Raw genomic sequence first — 18,712 nt, 5'->3', positions numbered from 1 at the left:
CAAAAACTTGGGAGGAAAAAAAAAAAAAAAAAGGAACTGAAGGAAACCTTAGGGACCACCTGGTCCAATTCTTCCATTTACTAATCATAAACATAAAGATACTTCACACCCAACTGGCAGATAGGGGCACATTGGGTGTTGACCGTGTGTCTAGGTGTCATACAGGTGGCCTTGACACCAGCTGAAATGAACCCGGTGCCTACAGGTCAAAATTCTTTAATGTGAAGCTACAACCAAGTATTTCTGTACTTTTGACAATCAGATCTACACGTTTTCAGGGGAAAAGATAACCAGGACTTCATTTACACATATGTCATTTACTTACAGAACTCAGGACTTCAAATATGATAAAAAAGAAAAAATGAAAAAAAGAAAAGCCTCTTCTTTTGAAGTCCGAGAAGACACAAAGACAAGGAAAAGCATTTTTTGACAAAAAAAAAATGCATTAGATAACCCTTAGGTACAAGAAATTCCACCTTGAGGCAAGTTACAAAACTTAAAATCTCTGACATGGAAATGCCCCTTGCCACGTTTGGGAGAAATTAACTCTGTTTCTGCAGCAAAGTAAAAAGGAAGGACTCATGAGACCTGCTTATCCACTTTCTAACCAGTCCAGACCCACCTACACTTTCACCACCCTCCGTCTCCTTTCAGAAAAGCACAGAATGCCTCCTTAGAACAAAGCTCTCAGGAAACAACTACTAACTTCCATGAAAAACCAGCAATAACCATTTAAAATTAATTAATGCACATTTTTAAGTCAGCGTCCAAGTTGAGGAGGCCTGTCTGCACCTGTATTTTTTTTTTACAGGCCCTGGGCACAAGATGACATGATTTGGGGCAATATTTCTTTCCTTCTTCCTCTTAAGATCTTGGTAAGAAGAAACCCATAGGTTCTCCCAATTTAGAGAGTAGAGAAGTATGGGATCTTCAGGTTTTCTCAAGTTTTATGAAAATCAAGAAGTTCAAATATAAGCATACCCCAATTTATTGCACTTCACTTTATTGTACTTTGCAGCTATTGCGTGGGGTTGTTTTTGGTTTGGATTTTGGGTTTTTTTCCCTTGCAAACTGAAGGTGCGTGACAACCGTGCAGCAGGTGAGCAGACCGGCACCATTTACCCAACAGCATCCGCTCGCTCCATGTCCCCGTGTCACATTCTGTAATCCTTGAGGGGTCTCAAACTTTTTCATTATTATTGTATTTGATATGGTCATCTGTGATCAGTGATCTCTGAGGTTATTATTGTGATTGTTCTGGAGCACCACAACCACACCCATGTAAGATCGTGAACTTCATCATAAATGTTGTGTGTGTTCCGACTACTCTGCCAACCAGCCACTCCCCTATCGAGTCCTCCCCTCTGCTCAGACCTCCCTATTCCCTGAGACACAACAACATCGAAATCAGGCCAGTTAACAACTCTACAATGGCCTCTAAGCATTCAAGTCAGAGGAAGAGTCACAAGTCTCTGACTTGAAATCAAAAGCTAGAAACGATGAAGTCTAGTGAGGAAGGCATATTGAAAGCCAAGGTGAGCTGAAAGTTAGGCCTCTCACACCAGTAAGCCCAGTTATGAATGCAAAGGAAACGAAAAGTGCTATTCAAAAGTGAACACACAAATAAGAAAGCCTTCCTGCTGATATGGACAAACTTTAGCCGTCTGGATAAAAGATCAAACCAGCCACCGCATTCCTTTAAGCCAAAAGCCTGATCTAGGGGAAGGCCATGATCTCTTCAATTCTATGAAGGCTGAGAGAAGGGAGGAAGTTGCAAAAGAAAAGTCTGGAGCCGGCAGAGGTTGGTTCATGAGGTTGAAGGAAAGAAGCTGTCTCCACCACATAAAAGTATGCGGTGAAGCAGCAAGTACATGTAGACGCTGCGGCAAGTTGCCCAGAAGATCTAGCTAACACGATTGAGGTGGCTACACTAAACAACAGATTTCAGTGTAGACAAAATGGCTTTATATTGGAAGAAGATGCCATCGACGACTTTCATATCTAGAGAGGAGAAGTCCATGCCTGGCTTCAAAGCTTCAAAGGACAGGCTGACTCTCTCGGTAGAGGCTAATGCAGCTGCTGACTCTAAATTGAAATCAACTGTCATTGACCATTCTGGAAATCCTAGGACCCTTAAGAATTATGCTAAATCAACTCTGACTTGCCCTATAAAAAGCCTGGAAGATAGAACATCTATTTACAACATGATTTCCCGAACGTTTTAAGCCACCTGTTGAGACCTACTGTGCAGAAAAAAAGGTTCCTTTCAAAATATTATGGTTCATTGACAATGCACCTGGTCACCCAAGAGGTCTGATGGAGATGGACAATGAGATTAATACTTTTTTCATGTCTGCTAAAACAACATCCATTGTGCAGCCCATGGATCAGCAGTAATTGTGGCTTTAGGGTTTTATTTTTTTTAAGCTTTTATTTATTTTCAAGAGAGAAAGAGAGAGTGAGAGTGGGAGAGGGGCACAGAGAAAGGGAGAGAGAGAATCCCAAGTAGGCTCCGCACTGTCAGAATGAGCCTGATGTAGGGCTTGATCTCACAAACTGTGAGATCACAGCCTGAGCCAAAATCAAGAGTCAGACACTTAAACAACTGAGCCACCCCGGCTCCCCTTTCAAGTCTCATTACTTAGGGACTACATTCCATTGGCTATCGCTGTCATAGACAGTGCTTTCACTGATTGAACTGGGCAAAGTAAACTGAAAACCTTCTGGAAAAGATTCAGCCTTCTAGATGCCATTAAGAACATTTGTGCTTCATGGGAAGAAATCAAAATATCAACATGAGCAGTTTTGGAAGAAGTTGATTCCAACCCTCGTGGATGACCTTGAGGGGTTCAAGACTTTCCAAATATAGGTGTGGCAGAAACAGCAAGAGAAAAAATTAGACATGGAGCCTGAGGATGGGACTGAACCACAACAAGCGCATGATAAAACCTGAATGGCTGAGGGGTTGGCTCTCATGGATGAGCAAAGAAAGAATTCTCTTAAAATGGAATCTACTCCTGTTAAAGATGCCATGAAGATCACTGAAATGACAACAAAAAATCCAAAATATTACATAAACTTAGTTGATAAAGCAGTGTTCGGGTTAGACTGGATTGACTCCAATTTTGAAAGAGGTTCTACTGTAGGTGAAATGCTATCAACAGCATTCCACGCCACACAGAAATCATTTATGAAAGGAAGAGTCAATCCCTGCGGCAAAGTTCACTGATGTCCAATTTTAAGAAATCGTCACAGCCATCACCTTGATAAGTTAGCAGCCATCAGCACTGAGGCAAGACCCTCCACCAGCAAAAAGATTATAATTTGCTGAAAGATCACATGATTAGCATTGTTGAGCCATAAAGTACTTTCTAATTAAGGAATAGACTTGCTTTTTTTTTTTTTTTTAAGACATAATGCTACTGCACATGTAACAGACTTCAGTAAGTGCAAACACAACATTCATATGCACTGGGAAACCAAAAATTTCACTGGACTCACTCCATCGTGATATTCGCTTTACTGCGGTGGTCTGGAACCGAACAAGGTATGCCTGTGGTTGTGACTGGATCATGGTTAAAAACTCTCTAATTCCATATGCATACACAGTCACACTTTCACACATGCAAGGCAAGAAAACTTTTGTTATTGAAAGGAAGCAGGCGGAACAGTGTGAGCAGTGTGACACTGATGACAACATCAGCGATGCCAGATGTAGGTCTGCAATAAGCTAACCATAGTTCCCAACTGGTAATCAATCATGTGACTGTGGCCGCTAATGGCCTTGGGGCCTGCCAAGTTTCATGTGCCCCATAGTTACGAAATCGCTTCCTTTGCATGGGTCTCAAAACAGACTTAAATTCCTTTATTTTTTTTCCAGGCCTTAAAGCATAATTCATGCCATCAAGTAGCAAACGAAGGTATCGGAGACACCCTCCACCGTGAAGTCATCTTCTTCTAGCAAGACAGCAAGTGCCTCAGCCATAAGCAACAAATCTCCCTGAAACAAGTTACTAACGCGCAAAAGCACTAAGTAAAGGCCATGCCCTTCACCGGAACTAGTCTATCTTTAAATTCGTGACATTTTAACTCTGGGCTAACATTTCCTTTTTAAGAGGTATGCAAGGCTCAGTGGTCCTTCCAAGTCCTTGGTACAGGCTGCTGTGTAGGTGCAGACGTGATATGTGTGAGCACACACACGCCATGGTTTCTAAGTTACAGAATGCACAGGATTTGTACACCGAGAGCCAGATCTGCATACTGGCCTAGTGCGAGTTTGGAAGCGTTGCTATCTCCAGCACAGCAAAACGGCCACAGGCTATATAGCTTAGCACCCATGTGCACTCAACTGTATGAAGACCTCTCTCAAGATAGAGGCACACGTTCCGTTAAGCGACTGAAGAAATGGGTCCAACAAATGTCGATTCATTTGTAGGCAGCTGTCTCAATACAGCTTTGCGCGGTCACCCCTCGATGAAGTCGTCCTCCAGAGCCACCATTCTGTGAGATCAGCCTTGTTTGAGATGCAGCACAGCATGGTGCTCAGTTCATAAGGGAAGGCCTTGTTTCCTGGGACAGTCTGTTTGTTTCTTACTGTGTTATTTATTTGAGAGAGCGAGCACACAAGCACTCTCTTGTGGAGAGAGAGGGAGAGAGGAGAGAGAAGGAAGGAGAAAGAATTCCAAGCAGGCTCCATGCTACCAGCGACACAGGGCTCAAACTCATGAACCATGAGATTATGACCTGAGCCAAAATCAAGACTCAGATACCCAACCAACTTATCCACCCAGGAGCCCCCAGAAAGAGAGTATTTTTTAGTGTTTATTTATATTTGAGAGAGAGAGAGAGACAGAGCAGGAGCAGGGGAGACGCAGAGGGAGGAGGAGACACAATCTGAAGCAGGCTCCAGGCTCTGAGCTGTCGGCACAGAGCCTGACGCAGAGCTCAAACCCATGAACATGAGATCGGGACCTGAGTCGAGTTAGATACTTAACTGACTGAGCCACGCAGGTACCCAAGGAAAACAGTTCTTAAAGGTCACGTGGTAACAAAAGCAGGCCAGGGAAAACACAAAAAAAGGGTGATTTTATTTCCCGGACAAAATAAGGAGAGTTTCTCTGTGGAGACGACATAAGGCAAGTCAGTAAACTTACCTAAGCTGTGCAGTCACTACCCATCACGAGGCTGACTTAGTTTCAAAGCTTTGGTTAAAAAGGTAGCTACAGAACATACAACACAGTGACCTGAACAAGCAAAATTCATCCTGAATGTCTTTAAATAATGCTCACCTGCTCCTCAAAATCAGAAAAGTGTAAATGAAGAGTTTATTGGCAATGAAGCAGTTAGAGGAAACATGAGAAATCATTCTCAAAGCTATCTTTCATTCTACAAATAAACTGTGATTATCTTTTCAAGAAGTCAAATCACTTTCTCCATGATATGTGGTTTCCCATCCTAACGAAGTTCTACCAAGCGGAGAAGTCCAAGTCCACAGCAACTAAATGATTCGCCCAACTTCAAACAGAAGCAAATACCAGAGCCAGGAATAGGGCACAGTCACCTACCATTCCATACTTTTTGCCTTCCCCAATCCACTTTGACATCCAATCCGGACTCTCGAGGTTTTCGTTTTGCTACATCTGAGAAGCATGAATAGGAACTGAGCAAACAAGATTTGTTGAAAACACCCCACAGCCATTCCCAATGTTTGTGGAAATTTCTCCATACAAACCTTCCGAAGCAGACTTCCAGAGCCAGTACTTAACATCATAGCTGACACAGCACCTGGCTACAGGACTCCAAGTCCTTCACTTAAAAGCTAATGATAACAGTTCAATCCCATAAACAAAGAAAAGGTCTGCTTTAGAACTGCAGACATGTTTAATTACGTCTGCTGAGTGGCTAAGGTCCAACACCTGCCACCATCTGGAGGCTCTGCTCGCCTACACTGCAGCCCCCACTGCCGCTCACGGACACAACCATGCCAGCCCTTTTCATCAGCAGAAAGAAAAGATTAAAATAACTTGGTTTAAGTGCCTCATAAAGGCTTAGATGAAAGCACATTATAGGAGGCATCAATACCATAGTTTACGCGATCTCATCTGAAATGGAACCTGGCTTCACTACCAACGAGTGTCCTTGCTGCATTTTCCTAGATCGGAGCTCTGGCAACACAAATGCAGCGAGCAGGCTGTAGGAGAAGGATGAAAAGCTCGACACTTGCTGCGTGAGAGCCGCTTTTGGCCCACAAAGTCCATTTTACTGTCTTATCATCTTTCCTTGACATTAAGCTTGACCAAGAAGCTGGACTCTTTACAAGCCAAGAGCTCTCCTCCAAGGCTGACACGCATAAGGGAATGTCAAAGCAATTTTTGCTCAGCCGCAGAGGAATTAACATGGGGATGCCTCCAGACGTGGTAGGCCGACCATGTCTCACGGTAGTGATCAAACAGGATTTTGTTGTGACGCATTATGGTTTTAAACATTCAATGAACCGATTTGTCAAAATATTTTCACCCGTTAAAATCATGACTATTGAGGGGCGCCTGGGTGGCTTAGTCGGTTAAGCGTCCGACTTTCGCTTAGGTCATGATCTCACGGCTCGTGGGTTCGAGCCCCGCGTCGGGCTCTGTGCTGACTGCCAGCTCAGAGCCTGGAGCCTGTTTCAGTCTGTGACTCCCTCTCTCTCTGACCCTCCCCTGCTCACGCTCTCTCTCTCTCTAGAAATAAATAAAAAAAAACCTTAAAAAAAAAAATCATGACTATTTAATAATACAATCACTGACTACCCTTCTGAGGTCAAGATGTTGAGTCATAAAATGCCAACGAGTTGTCATTTCCCCAGGAAAACGCAAACTATAAATTCTCCCAGGTCTCTCAGAGTCTAAAACTTCACTGTCCAATACTGGGGCCACTACAGCTACACGTGGCTATTAAAATTAAATAGAATTTGAACTGTCGTTCCTCACTCACATTAGCCATATTTCAGGTGATTAATGTGATCAGTGGTTACCCTACTGGATAATGCACACAGGATATCTCCATCATTTCAGAAAATTCTATTGGACAGCAGTGGTCTAAAATGACAGGTTCTCAGTGACAGAAGTGCAGGGCCTATCAACTGTTAGTATTTCACCTTATAAACCAAGTGTGGCACTCCAGCAGAATTGTTAAGGGCTTATACTATGGGGCCCAACTGATGAATTCCAACTGACAACTTACAACTGGGGTTGGGACTAGCACTTAGCCTCCCTGTGCCTCAGTTTCCTATCTCTGAAACAAGGATGGTTCCAACATCTATCCCCAGGGGACTGTGGTAGCAAAGAAATAAGTTAGTTAAGCACTCAGAACAGCAAGTGCTAAGCCAATATTTGCTGGTATTACAAAGCCTGACAGGGGCGCCTGGGTGGCTCAGTCAGTTGAGCGTCCGACTTAGGCTCAGGTCATGATCTCACAGTTCATGGGTTCGAGCCCCGCGTCGGGCTCTGTACTGACAGCTAGCTCAGAGCTTGGAGCCTGTTTCAGATTCTTGTCTGCCTCTCTCTCTGACCCTCCCCTGCTCATGCTGTCTCTCTCTCTCTCAGAAATAAATAAAACATTTAAAAATTTTAAAAAATAAAAATAAATAAATAAAGCCTGACAGTATGCTTCAGAGCCTTAAAACTGCTCACAGTTGCTTCTATTTAATGAGTGTTTTGTCCTTTTTAGTATGTGTGACTGCCTGTAGCAATCCGCATGCCATCTTGGGACACTTAAGAGAAAAGATAAGATTCTTTAGCCAAAATGTGCTTTTAGGTTTGATTACCTTTCACAAAGTAGGCTCCTCACTTACAAAAAATAAAGATTTTNAATTGATTAAATATAAACTAGGCCAGTTTCCTCAACTCAGGTTAAATTCATAGCATATAAACATATTTTTTAAATATATATACACATATAAATAAAGCCCATAAATCCATTTACTTATTCTATAAAACCTGTGAATTCTCCTTAATAAGCACCTGCAATTAGCAAATACAGTTCTTGAATGGAAACCTGCTATTAAAGTTATATCCAACTTACTGAAAATTCCCTACCAGTTGAGCCTAAATGATTCCATCAGCTTAAGGTACACTACTTAGCCTGTTTGAAATAGCTGGGAAATATAAAGATAGAAAACAAACAAAACTGAAGAACATTAATGACACTATACAACAGTTTAAAAGTTTATGAAACATCGGGGCGTCTGCGTGGCTGTGGGTTAAGCACCGGACTCTTGATTTCAGCTCAGGTCATGACCTCCCAGATTGGGAGTTTGAGACCCGCAGTGGGCTCTGTGCTGACAGTATGGAGCCTGCTTGGGATTCTCTCTCTCTACCCCTCCCCCACATGTGCATGTGCACCCTCTCTCTCTCAAAATAAACCTAAAAAAACAGGTTTATGAAACATAATTTTTTCAACAAGAACAATCAAGTCTGAAAAACAAGCTACTTTTTAACACTACCAGAACACAGATTTGTTTGTAACTATGAATAACTTTTTCCGTTTCAGAAAGTTTGTCAGCCGAAAATCTGAAAACTGCTGATCAGTTAAAAATTGCTTAATCTCAACCACAATTTTATACAGCAAAAATCCCAATGTTTCATTTGTAAAACTTTTATAAATAAGAAAATAAACTTTTGAAAGACCTTCTCGGAAAAAATACTGAAATGTGTAGAGATTAAATGATAAGAGGTCTGGCATCAGCTTCAAAATGTTACAGCGGAAAGTGGGGCTGGGGCAGAAGTAAAGTGAAGCCAGACAGACCATCAAGTGATGTCTGTTTAGACAATGACAAGAACACAGGGACCCACTACTCTTCTCTACTTCTGTGTATGTTTGAAATTTTTCTAAATTGCAACTTCTTTTAATGTTTTATTCATTTTTGAGAGAGAGAGAAAGCAAGGGAGTGAGTAGGGGCGGGGGAGGGGCAGAGAGAGAGGGAGACCCAGAAACTGAAGCAGGCTCCTGGCTCTGAGCTGTCAGCACAGAGCCCAATGCAGGACTCGAACCCACATACCGCAAGATCATGACCTGAGCCGAAGTCAGGAGCCCAACTGATTAAGTCACCCAGGTCCCCCTCAAAATTGCAACTTAAAGGCAGTAAAAAAAAAAAAAACAAAAAAACAAAAACAAAAAAAACCCTTACCTAAGTAGAAGGTTCTTTTGCTTAAAGTAGAAAGGGTAAAAATCATAACAAATGTCCATCTGTTTCACAGTCAACAGCCAAGTGCTACAAGTCTCTTCCCCCTTGTCAGCCACTACCGGCAGCAGAATTTATGATTATCCCAAACAACTGTATGCCCAAAGGAGTGTTAATTCTCTCATGTGACTTGGTTTTGGATTTTGTTTGTCTCTTTCTTCACCAATTCCACAGAAAGAAAACCACAAGGTAGATTAGCTAACATTCTCCAGAAATAGCCAAGGGTCTTATTTTTATATCATAATTCTTGTCTCAAGATGTGCCTTTTTTTTTTTAAGGCTATCAAGAAACTGCATTCTGTTGATGGATCCCAGGTCAGTATCTGAACATCTAAAGTTACACAATTATGTTAACCTAAGTGATTTCTAACTCCATTCGTCATTTATAAAGTTGTCAAAATATTCTATGAACAGCCTCGGAAAACGTTAGCATGGTGAAAATATTTCACTGTACTTATCATTAAAAGTGCATTAGACATGCATCTACAGATTTTCAGCTAGAGGTTCTTCACTTTTGAGATGATATAAAGCACTGAAAAGAAAAATGAAGGGGCAGGCGGTATCTGTAATCAAGAGATTGCAATTGGAATTGTTGCTTCATTTTTTCCATTTGCTGAGGTGTCCTTAAAAATAGCACACATTATCGGGGTGCGTGGGTGGCTCAGTCAGTTAAGCGTCCGACTTCGGCTCAGGTCATGATCTCGCGGTTAGTGGGTTTGAGCCCCGCGTCAGGCTCTGTGCTGATAGCTCAGAGCCTGAGGCCTGTTTCAGATTCTGTGTCTCCCTCTCTCTCTGACCCTCCCCTGCTCACGCTGTCTGTCTCTCTCAGAAATAAATAAAACATTTAAAAAAATTTTTTAAAAAATAGCACACATTATCAAGTTACGTTTTCCTATCTGTACACTGGGACAATCCTCACTTTGTTGACTCCACAGGGTCCTATAAGATGGCACAATAGATAATATATAGAGACTGCTTTGTAAATAAAGTGCTACTTAAATAAAAGGCATGTTAACCTGTCAACTGCTTAGTAGCCCCTCTAAAAATGGTTTCAGACTATTCCCCTACTTAGAATGGAAAGGAATAGAGTCAATTCAATGAAGAGGACTAACTGGAATTGTTAGCCAGATTCCACCACTTCCTTCCCAGGGATGTGGAAATAGGAGTCACCTGCCCAGAACATCTGGGCCCTACTGAGTGAGGCACCGAGGTGCTCTGGGTGGTGAGCGTGAAGGGGGTCTGCGCGGCGCGGGGACTGAGGCTGGCAGGCCAGTTAGATTAAAGGCCCGTGACAGTAACTTCTAAGATTCACTAGTTTTTTGAAGAGCTCAACCTTTGCCTGGAGTGTTAACCCTGTGTTCACTCACTCTGGCCACATAAAAGGCAGCAAACATTTTATAAAACATTTTGCTTAGTTAAGTAGAAGGAATAAATAAACACCAAAGAAATTGACTCCAATCTCTTTGAGATAATACAGAACTATCTAGTTCAAATGAAAGGAGTAGCCAAAGAAGGCCATGTCCTGAGGCTCATTTGTGGTTACCCTCTGAAATGGCCCATCCAATGGCAGTTACCACCAGGTCAAGGAAGTTGACGATGACATTTCTCAGCAAAAACACCAGAAGTTGACGCAAGTAGCTCTACAAGGAACAATGTAAGATGTAACACCGAAAAGATTTATAGAGGAATACGGAGTTTTGGAAGAGGATGTTATTATGCCCTCTCCTCTCGAGTACAACCTACCCTAAAGACCACAACTACCTGGGTTCAAATCCCAACTCCACAACTTGCCAGCCCTCTCAGAGCCACAGTTACTTCGTTTACAAGAGACAGATGATACAGTATCTACCTCGTGAAGCTCTGAAGATTAGGTGAAATGGGTACAAAGCACTTAAAACAGTGTCTGGCACATAGCAAGGACTCAGTCCATGTTTTAGTATTATTATTAATTACTATTATTCTCTTTCCCTACATTTTTACTCTTGCTATAAATAAGTGCTCCTCAAAAAACATTCTGGGGGCACCGGGGTGGTTCAGTTGGTTAAGCATATGACTTTGGCTCAGGTTGTGATCTCATGGGTCATGAGTTCAAGCCCTGCATCGGGCTCTGTGCGGACAGCTCAGAGCCTGGAGCCTGCTTCAGNACATCCTGGCCCATAGGCACCTGGGTGGCTCAGTCAGTTGAGCGACCAACTTTTGATTTTGGCTCAAGGTCATGATCTCACAGTTGATGAGTTTGAGCCCCACTTCAAACTCTGCACTGACACAGAGCCTGCTTGGGATGCTCTCTCTGCCCCTTCTGAGCACTCTCTCACACATGTGCAAGAGATAAATAAATAAATAAAATTTAAGGAAAAAAATGGAAGAATAGTCTAGCCCAAATAACTGCTCCACAGTTTTGAAGGAGAGAACTGCACACTAATTCAAGTAAACTGTTTGAGGGCACAGCAGGGATGAGTACTTAAGAGCATGGGAGTCACGCTCAGGATTGTCAAACACAAATTTCAGATCTTCTTTCATGTTCTTCCTTAGTCAGCACGGCATCAGCCGACACTAGAGATATAAAGGGTGAACCCACAGTCCCCTCCAGAGGGGCCCAGAGTCCTTTGGGGAAGAAACAGGTAGGTAATGATCACAGGGTAAAAGACAGAACACAAGCACCTGGAAGGAGCTATGGAGGCTACAGTGTGGGTTCCACCAGGACGGGCCTGCNAATCTATGTAGAAAAAAAAAAAAAAAAAAAATCTACGTCATTACCCGATGACTCAAAGGCAGCAGGAGGGCGGAGGAGGCACCCCCAGCAACGGAACACAGGTACGTCCCTGAGCCGCGAGCTGACCGGTGCTCACGGGGGCACGCGGGTGTGGACGCCGCGGAAGGTACCCTGAACACTACCAGCCCTCAGGAGCCTTGGGATAATACCACAACACACNGTATTCTACCATTAACTCTCAGAGGAAGTCTCTTCAAAACAAACAGGAGGGGGACACCCCTTCAAATGTATTTAACAAGACATGAAGGTAAGTAGTAGGGAAAATCTGGTTTCCTGAGGTCTACAACAGAGCTGGGTCTTGAGCACCACCTCAGGGACCACAAGTCACTATGAAACTACAATCTCCCGTGCACCCTTAATAGGCTGCAAGTAATTTTTTTAAAGAGTGATGACCCTCCACTGCCCTACACCAAAAACACATCAGAGAGGGTTTTGAGATTAAAAAAAATTCTGATGTAACTGTAGCTCCGTGACTCATGGTAGTCACCTTTTCTTAACAGACAAAACACTAAGAAAAGGTACCTTTATTTTATGTTCTTTGATAAAATAACGGCATTAAGGTGGCATTCATAAGTGTAATAAAGTAACAGGAACGAAAAGGAAAGCCCCAATCTGGTGCCTTTGTGAAGGTGGTAAAGCCTCAGAGATCAGATTTACATTAAGCCGCACTAACCCACCTCCACTCCACTTTGATCCTTCTCATCAAAAAGGCAGCAAGACTTCAAAAAAGCACATCAACTAGAACAGGGTGTTCCTGCAGGTTAGGACCCAATCCCAAAAGAACTCATGAACTGATTACAGTACCATATAACATATAGAGAAAACTAATACTGCCTGAACAGGAGCTAAACAGCAGATTTAAAAAGAAGGCAAAGAGGCGCATGGGTGGCTCAACTGGTTAAACGTCCGACTTCAGCTCTCCGATCATGATCTTATAGTTCATGGGTTCCAGCCCCGCGTCGGGCTCTGTGCTGACAGCTCAGAGCCTGGAACCTGTTTCAGATTCTGTGTCTCCCTCTCTCTCTGCCCCTCTGCGTGCTCTCTCTCTCTCTCTCTCAAAAATAAACACTAAAAATGATTTAAAAAAAATAATAAATAAAAAGAAGACAAAATTAAGAAGCAGAATAACCACCTAGAGGATGATTCTGGAAGTCTATGAAGACTGAGCCAGGAAAAAACTCCTAACCAGGTCCCGGGTCTGCACAGAAAATCAATTTAGAAACTACTCCACACAAAGCAGAGGCCTGGGAGCAGCTACAATCTAAGCAAAGGGAGAGCTGGCACGAGCCCCAAGTGAAGGAATATTGTGTACTGAAAAACACAAATCCTCACACTTTTCGATATGAGTGCTTCAAAAGAGCGACCTCTGTCGCACACCTGGACAATCAACTGAGAGCACAAGAATCAAAATTGCAGATGTTTTCATTGTCTTCAACCTACATACCAACAACTCAAAAGAGATAAAAATTCCTTTCTGTGGTATGCAAACCGAATGTCACTTCCCCATGGGTAGCATTTTCTTCGAAGACAGAAATTGTTAGCGTTCTTCAAACTCACCGAGTTACCCAATAACCACAAGAGTAACCGAACACAGTGTGGGAGCAGAAGCCTGCCTGTAGGCTTAGGTCTTAATCTGAGCCTTGTGACCAAGCTTTACTAAAAGGCTCAGCTTCGACAAACCTCAGGTTTCCCAGAGGAAAATGAGCTTTCATTCGAGAAGCCAGCGGTCACCTCTAACCTGAAAGGGCAGGATACTCGTAATAAATTTCTCCAGAATTGTATGCGAGCAGAGAGCAAAAGAGAATGATCTTGTTATTATCTTGGGCAGATTATTCTCTCTCTGAATGTTTTCTCATCTAGAATATAGGAATCACCTCATTCCCCTCCCAGGATTGACATGAAGGTACATTAACAAGGTCATATGTGGAACTTAAGCTCTAGTGCCCAGAAGAGCAAAGCATGGTAACTGTCGGTTAATGCCATGACCTCTTCCCAGCTCATCTCCCCAGGCCCCACCTCCCCCGCATACTGGAACACGTATACTTCGCTCTTACCCTATCAACCACAGAATCATGGGGAAACCTGAAAAGAGATGAAGTAACACCAGCTCCCATCAGAGATGGGCCAAACGACTGAGGAAAGCCACTAAATAACAGTTGTGGGCTAACAGCCAATTTATCACATAAGCACACACAACCCAAATGAAGCCTCTGACCCGCATTTCCCAAGTCAGCTAGAATGGCCTGGATATATCTCTGCCTTCCAACTCTTCATGCATCCTTGGTAAATACTAAATACCAGAGGTACCGAGATTGACAAAGCAAGTCAACGGACTACATATCCTACCTGGATATCACCAAGAACAAAGGTATTCCAAATATTAGATTCCATTAACTCTAAAACAACATTTTCTTCCACTCACTTCCTCAGGGAAAAATAATTAAAAATAAAAACTTTACAGGATAAAGTAAGAAGTCAATGTTCTAATAAAAACATGACAAGCCCAATCACTGCAATATACTCTGTGACTTCAGTACAAAACTCTTTTCTTACCATCTGGAGCTGCTCTAGGCAGGAGGCCAAAACTTTGCAATTCCTTTTCAAAGTAAATGACAGATCAGTAACTGCCACGTTGCTAATGCACAGCCGAAGGGAGCACCTCATATCCTAGCCAGTGTTCCCCGGAGTTTTACACATGTAATAAAAACAAAGTGCTTCCACATAAATCTGCCCGCTTACCAATATTCCATGTCACTTCTGAGCAAGACGGCATTTTTAGGATACGATCCTATCACCCAATTTCACAGGCAGGAAGTGGGACTTTCTGCAGGTTTCACTAAAAAGAGCCATCTCTAAACTAGAATGAAACATATGTATGTCAATATTTCAGTTCTCCAGAAATGGCACATGGGAATCCCCGAGAAATATGGAATCTGTCCCCTGCAGTGACTGAGACATCTTTAAGGTTACAACAAACATGGGGTCACAAAATACACACAACAGGAGTGAACCCAAGATCACTGGGTGATCTATAAAGTTGGTGCAGACCTCTTTTTCAACCCCCTTGACCAACCAGCAGGATCACTTTCTTCATTCAACCAATAAACCAAACGGAGAGCTGATTATACGCCAGGTACACACAGCAATGGTCAACGGAAACCGAACTTCAACACCTCTGCCAGTTTCATGTACTATGCTCATTAACAGGGCAACCTGAAAGCTGAGAGGAGTAAATCTGGTCATCTTCTCCTGGAGCATACGGAGTAGAAAGAGACTGACCAGCAATGGCTATGGACTTCCTGCAAATATTTTTTTTTTCAGATTTCAAAGACGTGAAAGTTATCTCCAAAGTCACACTTTCCATGGGGGAACTAGCTTACCCTCTTAAGGAAAACATTTTAAAATGGAACAATCTGAAAATGTATGTGGTAGCAGAGTATTTCTTACAGAGATAAGCTATAAGGAGTTTTACGGATGAGTAAACAGTAGCTAAACACCGACTACAAAATTAAACTGCAGATAGATTACAAATAAATAGACAATAGGCTACTATGGGTCTCTCACTCTTCTGAGGAGCAGACTCTTCCTTGCAGATACAGTCACAGATTCAGAGTTAAGAGAGCTGGAAAATTAGAGATCTTCCCACCTTGACTGTACCCACCTCACCTCTTAGAGACACTATTTTGTGTGTCTACCTCCAAAGGATCACGTAGTCATTACCAAATCATTCGAACCTGAGCGTCCTGAGCCAATTCCAAACGTAACCCTAGTGTCCTGTCCTAAGATTGGGGAAGAGGTGGACAATCTTATCTGGCTCGGTGGCAAGAGAATTCAGATCCCGGTAAGCAAATAGGAGCAGAAACGTTAAAGCAGGATCCTCAGCATAGGCGTGCATGAGGAGGATTCTTCGTCCTTGGTCATTTGGAACAGGAGAGAAAGAGAAATGAATGCGGACAGAATTACCTTTCCCAAAGGGTTTAACCGGCTCAAGTGGAAATTCCAAAGCAAGTTTCCCCATCAAAGGAAACTTCTGGGAGGAACAGGGTAGGAGAGGGCATCAACAACCGCAAGATTCTGACGAGGAGGAAGATTTCTAAGGAAAAGCAGGACTTTCTGAAGACATTTTGGGGTCAGGCAGGTGATCTGGCAAAATGCAAAGAACAGACCGCAAGAGAAGACCAAGAATGCTATGTAATTTTAAGGAGCTATGGAACATTGGGAGAAAAACGGGAAAAACAGACAAAACCCAAGGCTCGCCTCAGAAGTATTTAATGAGGAAGAAAGGGAGCAAAAGATACAAGCAAGCAAGTAATGACAATGGATCACTCAAAAGAGAAATCTTAACTAGGTGAGTAAATGTGATTTTGCAGCAATAGCTGATAAACCAATTCTACTTCTTACAAAGGAGTCACCGAGAGTTAATACTTTAAAGAGGGAAACTGTCTTCGGACTCCACCTAAATTCACTTAGGTCTTTCATTCCTTCTCCTCTCCTTTTGATCTCTATTATTATTCACTTAGTTAAGATTATATTTTCTCTCAGGGCTGCCTGAGTGGCTCAGTCGATTAAGTGTCCTTGGTTTTGGCTCAGGTCATGATCTCATGATCTGTCAGTTCGAGCCTCACATCAAGCATCCCCGCATACTTGGGATTCTCTCTCTCCCCCACTCTCTCTCTGCCTCTCCCCTGCTAATGTTCTCTCTCTCTCTCACAAAATAAATACAGATGACCAGGAAACTAGAGACAGGTAACAGGCATGGGCATAGGGAGAACTTTCCAAGACAGAGAAGAAAAAGAATACATTTACAAATGGCCTGCAGGGAGGAGTGGGGGGGAGTGAGTGGGATGGGCTCTTCATGGTAATGCCTGCAGGGCACCAGCTTCGGGACATCTTTATTGCATCACAAGAAACTGTTAAGAAGGAAGTAAAACTGCACCAACTTAACCTTAGTACCAGCGTGAGCATCTCATGCAACCACTTTTCTCAGTATCCCGAAACAGGCAGACATTCTGATACAGAAAACAAATTACGATTTTTGGTTACGTATCCCCCAGTGACCAGGTTCACGCAACAGGCGTTAAGTTTGTGGAACCAAAAAGTTAATCCTGGAAGAAAGATCAGAGGTCTCTTTGGGTCTTGGCTCCAACGTAGCCAAGATTGTGTAACGTGTACACACATAACCACTTCCTGCCCACTGAACAAAGCAATTAATGGACTAGGCACAGTTTCTGAGATGATTTAAGGGAAGAAATCAACCTTGCCATGTCTCACTGCAGTTCATTTTAAAGAAACAAGAAACAGGGAAATATAGATATCATTGTTTTGTTGAATAGTGGTCATTCTTTCTTTACATGAGTTTCCTCTCACAAACAGACGGTACGTGACATACTGGGAAAAGAATTTGCTTCAAAATGGCTCTAACGAAATATCCACCATCCATATCTTCCATTCAGTATAAGGGAGTAATGTGCAGACTCTGCTATTTTGGAAGGGAAAAATAAAAACTGATACAACTTTACAAGTTCAGAAGCACGGACCATTCATACAGGACATACCCTAGAGAGGAAGAAATACCAAGTCAAAAAGGAAGGAGAGAAAGAGAAAGAAAAGCAACCACAGCTCCTGGTGACTTTCCAGGACTGGTTTCATGACCCCTAGAGGCCCAGGAGCACTGCCTTCATTTCCTGTCCAAAGAATCCAACTCTTCGGTTTAAGCTAGTTTGAGTGCGTTTCTGTTATTTGCAAGACAAATAATTCTTGACTAATATTAAAATCCTCCTATCTTCACGTATTTTCGGGTATCTCAGTTATTTTTTTTAAAAAAAGATCTTACTTTTAAGTAACCTACAAACCCACCGTGGCACCCGAACCTACACTCCCACAATCAAGAGTCACATACTCCCCTGACTGAGACAGCCAGGTGCCCCATCTCGGTTATTTTAAAGTGAAAATCTCATATACTTCCAAGAATTAGAACGGAAACACAGCTTTAAAATTAATATCAAACAAGTGCTCTCCTGCTTCAAACACAACGGGCTATCAGCAGCCATGTGTTGCTCTGTTAAGTCATTTACTCAGTAAACACTTAACTGAATACTTCTAGTTTGCCAGGCACTGTATAAAAAGAAAAAGGAAGGTGTCCCTGCCCTCAAGGAATTTCTGTTAGTGGGGAACACAAAGGGGAATTAGAAGTCTCCCTGCTCCTTTCCTTGCTCATGCCTTGACTGTAGACTCAAACACTACGTATAATTCACTCCAGGCTCCCTAAGCTTCAGGTACTGGTTCATGCAACCCATTGGTTCCTCCAATCTTCTAAAGGGAAAATGAAAAATATGATGTAGGCTAGTAGGGGTTTCTCTCAACAAAGTGGGTAATCAGCCTCATAACCTAGAGGACATCAAGGGACGCTTGGACGTGGGTCCAACTCATAAACTTGCCTTACCTCCTGTCTTCTACCACCACCGACTCTCACCTGAATGCCACTGAACTGCCACCCCCGTGCCCCAGAGCAATGGGACTGACATCTAAAAAAGGAATTTATCATTTCTAATTAAAATTTGCCATCTTTCACTTTTTTTGAAGATTTTATTTTTAAGTAATCTCTACACCCAACGTGGGGCTCGAACTCACAACCCCAAGATTAAGAGTTGCACACTCTACTGACTGAGCCAGTCAGGCAGGCACTCCCACCAGCTTTCACACTGACTTATGCAGAGGTTC

Source organism: Crocuta crocuta, unplaced genomic scaffold, assembly GCF_008692635.1.
Source record: "Crocuta crocuta isolate KB4526 unplaced genomic scaffold, BGI_CrCroc_1.0 scaffold433, whole genome shotgun sequence".
Classification (NCBI taxonomy): domain Eukaryota; kingdom Metazoa; phylum Chordata; class Mammalia; order Carnivora; family Hyaenidae; genus Crocuta; species Crocuta crocuta.
The sequence above is the reverse complement of the archived record's forward strand: the minus strand, read 5'-3'. Positions refer to the sequence as shown.